We start from the raw sequence: 4215 nt of genomic DNA on the forward strand, positions 1-4215 counted from the left end.
CTCACCCCTCCCCCTCTTTCCTTCAGCGACACCATTACAGATATCACGTCGTTCATATCCATCGTCTTGGACCTCCATAGCCACAACTATTACCATTGGCGCCACTTGTTCGAGATCCACCTCGGCCGCTGTTCTCTTCTTCATCACATCACCGGCGATTCGCCCCTGTCTCCTCATGACCCTCGGTGGCTCAAGGACGACCTCGCCATCATCCAGTGGCTGTACACGCGCATCTCCAACGAGCTCTTCAACTTGGTGGTCACCGACGGCGCGTCCGCTCGCGACATTTGGGCTGAGTTTCGTCAGCTGTTCCAAGACAACCGCGATGCTCGTGTCTCCGCCCTCAACACCGAGCTCCGCACCATCACCCAGGGCGATCGCCCCGTCGGCGTCTTCTGTCAGCGCATCAAGGCCATTGGCGACGAACTCCGTGAGCTCGGCGAGGTGGTTGTCAACCGCTCTCTTCTTCATGCCCTCATGGGCGGGCTCGACGATCGGTTCGCCCAACAGGCCACCTTGATCCCGCTCCTGCGGCCACTGCCGACTCTTGCCGAGGCGCGTTCGATGCTCCAGATGGAGGAGCAGAACCAGGCGTGCAAGGCGAGCACTCCGCGACTCTTCCACGCTGCGGCTGGCCCTGCTCCACCACCAGCGGCCGCGGCGGCGTCTTCATCGTCTCCTGCCGTTCAACCACCTCCAGGATGGCGCCCCAGCCCCAACTACAAGGGCAAAAACCCGGTGTACCGTCCCCCGAAACCAGGTTCGGCCTCTTCTTCATCCTCGGCTGCGCCTGCTTCTACTTCTTCCGCACCTCCCGCGCCTCCGCCTCCATTCACCTCCACCTGGCACCCTACTGCAGATCCGTGGACTAGCCTGGTGCAGGCGTGGCCCATGCCGTGGTCTGCGCCTTCTCCTTATGGCGCCCCGCCGGCCTACAGCGGTGGATGGACGCCCGGGCTTCGTCCCTCTACCGGCGCCCCCGGTCTCCTCGGCTCGCGTCCTCCACCACACGCATATGCTGCGTACGTGCTGCTGTACTAGGCAGCGGCGGCCTCGCCCGCGCCGCCCATATACCCCTACGGCTTCCCCACGCCATCACCCTGGGAGCACGGCACCGCGGGCGCATCTTCTTCGACTCAGCCGCCGCCCGCACCTGCCTCCACCTCGACCGCACCGGCTTGGGATCAGGCCGCCTTCATCGCCGCCATGAACTCTCTCACCACCCAGGACGCAGGTAACGACTGGATCTTCGACTCTGGTGCTTCCTGCCACATGTCTGCATCTAGTACTTCTCTTTCTGCCGTTCATCCTTCTGTTTTGTTTCCCTCTATTACCATTGGTGACGGCTCTTCTGTTCCTGTCACCGGCGTCGATACTTCCCATCTCTCTCCCTCTGCTCCCCTCTTCTTCTTCGCGAAGTTCTCGTTGCACCTTCTCTCATTAAGAATCTCATATATGTTCGTCGTTTTACCATTGATAATCAAGTTTCGGTTAAATTTGACCCTTATGGATTGTCGGTGAAGGATCTTCGAACCAAGATGGAGCTGGCTCGGTTCAATAGCTTCGGTGACATGTACACTGTCCACGGTGCAGCCACTCCCACGCCTCACACTATGATCACCTCCATCACCTTGTGGCACCGCCGTCTTGGACATCCCAGCAGCACGACCACGACTACACGCCTTGACGAGTTCCAGCTTCCTCATGCTCGAGAGCCGCACGATGCCTCTCCCTGTCACGCCTGTCAACTGGGCAAGCATGTTAGGCTCCCTTTTAGCGCATCTACTACTAGTAGTTCCTTTCCCTTTGAATTGTTGCATTGTGACTTATGGACATCTCCCACCCCCAGTGTATCTGGTTTCAAATATTATCTTATCGTTCTAGATGATTACTCACATTTTATCTGGACCTTCCCTCTCCATGCTAAATCAGATGTTCATAGCATATTTGTCAATTTCCAACGCTACGTATACACTCACTTCTCTCTCCCCATCCGTTTCTTACAATGTGACAACGGGCGAGAATTCGATAACACCCGCAACCGTGATTTCTTCCTGCACCATGGCATCCTCCTACACTTCTCATGCCCCTACACATCACCTCAGAACTTCAAGGCTGAGCGCTCTCTTTGAACCATTAATGACATCCTTCGCACTCTTCTTCTCCAAGCATCCATGCCCGCTCAATATTGGGTCGAAGCTCTTCGACATGCCATGTTCCTTCTAAATGTTCGACCAACCAAAACATGTCCCCGCTTCTCTCCTTACGACTCCCTTTTCTTAGCACCCCCCAACTATGCCGATTTGCATGTCTTCGGCTGTTTATGTTACCCTAACATGTCGGCCGTCTCCGCCAACAAGCTAGCCCCACGATCGTTGCCCTGCGTTCTCCTCGGATTTTCTAACTCCCACAAAGGCTACCGCTGCCTTCACATTCCTTCGGGTCGCGTCATTCTCTCCCGCCACGTCATTTTTGACGAGAATACTTTCCCCTTTGCCACCCACCAGCCGCCCAATCTGTCCGCCCCGCTTACCACTCGCACGTCCAGCTCCACGCGCTCCTCCGCCCTCGACGTGCATGGCCTGCATGGCCCCGTCTCATCGGGCCCCACCCCACCACTACCCGCTGCTACCCCAACCTCCAGCGAATCTCTTGATTCGCCCTCCCACCAATCCCCTCCGCTGCATTCTGCCAGCCCCGCGGATCTCTTGGATCCCGTGCCCACCCGCCACCCAGCTCTAGGCCCCGCAGATCTCTTGGATCCCGTGATCACCCACCACCCAGCTCCCGCCCCCGCGGATCTCTTGGATCCCGTGACCACCCACCACCCAGCTCCCGGCCCCGCGGATCTCTCGGATCCCGCGCTCTCCCATGCAGTCGACCACGCGGTTCCCTCGACGATCGTGCCACCCAGCCCCCATGCACCCTGACGTCCCGCACCTTCCCCTGCTACTACACCGAGCCGTACCAACCACCCCGATCCACAATATTCTTCTTCCCCCGTCTCGTCGCCCTCACCGCTTCCGCTGCCTCCCCGTGATGTTCCCGTCCATATTCCTCATAACGACCACTCCATGCGTACTCGCAGCAAAGCAGGGTTTGGCCGGCCAATCGATCGTCTCAACCTCACCGCATCTGCCTCTCCCATCTCCCCTATTCCCTCTTCGTATAAAGCTGCTCTCCTTGACCCGCATTGGTTTCAGGCCATGAAAGACGAGTACGAAGCGCTCCTTCTCAATCATACCTGGACTCTCATCCCTCGTCCTCCTGGCGCCAACGTGGTCTCTGGAAAATGGGTGTTTTGTCACAAATTCAACTCTGACGGGTCCCTCGCTCGCTACAAGGCTTGATGGGTCTGTCGCGGTGATTCCCAGCAGCCTGGCGTCGACTTTGACGAAACTTTCTCCCCGGTGGTCAAGCCTAGTACTATTCGCGTCGTCCTCAGCCTCGCTGTTTCTTCCTCGTGGCCTATCCACCAACTCGACGTCAAAAAACGCATTTTTGCATGGCTCTCTCAATGAGACTGTCTATTGTCGCCAGCCTCTCGGTTTCTGTGATGCCTACTTTCCCGACCACGTCTGCCATCTTAAAAAATCTCTTTACGGACTCAAACAAGCGCCAAGGGCTTGGTTTCAGCGTTTTGCTTCTTTTATTCAGCGCGTCGGCTTCGTCCCTTCCCGCTCTGACTCCTCTCTCTTCATCTTCCACTCCTCTACGCACACTGCTTATTTACTCTTGTACGTTGACGATATAGTTCTCACCGCCTCCTCCAAATCTTTTCTTTCCCACATCATCTCTTCTCTCCGCGCCGAGTTCTGCATGACTGATCTTGGTCCGCTCCATCACTTCCTTGGCGTCGCCGTAGCCAGATCCTCCCGGGGTCTTTTCCTCTCACAGCGCCAGTACGCCATCGACCTGCTTTCCAAAGCCGGCATGCTCGAGTGCCATCCCACACGTACACCCGCCGAGATCGGCGCCAAACTGTCCTCCACTGGCGACCCCCTTCCTGATCCAACTCTGTTCCGCAGCATCACTGGCGCGCTCCAATACATCACTGTCACACGGCCTGACATTTCCTACGCTGTCCAGCAAGCGTGCTTACACATGCACGACCCCCGTGTTCCTCATATGAACCATGTGCGTCGTGTTCTCCGTTATCTCAAGGGTACACTTGATTATGGCCTCACCATCTCTCCCTCTTCACCTACCTCTCTC

Source organism: Triticum aestivum, chromosome 7D (assembly GCF_018294505.1).
Source record: "Triticum aestivum cultivar Chinese Spring chromosome 7D, IWGSC CS RefSeq v2.1, whole genome shotgun sequence".
Classification (NCBI taxonomy): domain Eukaryota; kingdom Viridiplantae; phylum Streptophyta; class Magnoliopsida; order Poales; family Poaceae; genus Triticum; species Triticum aestivum.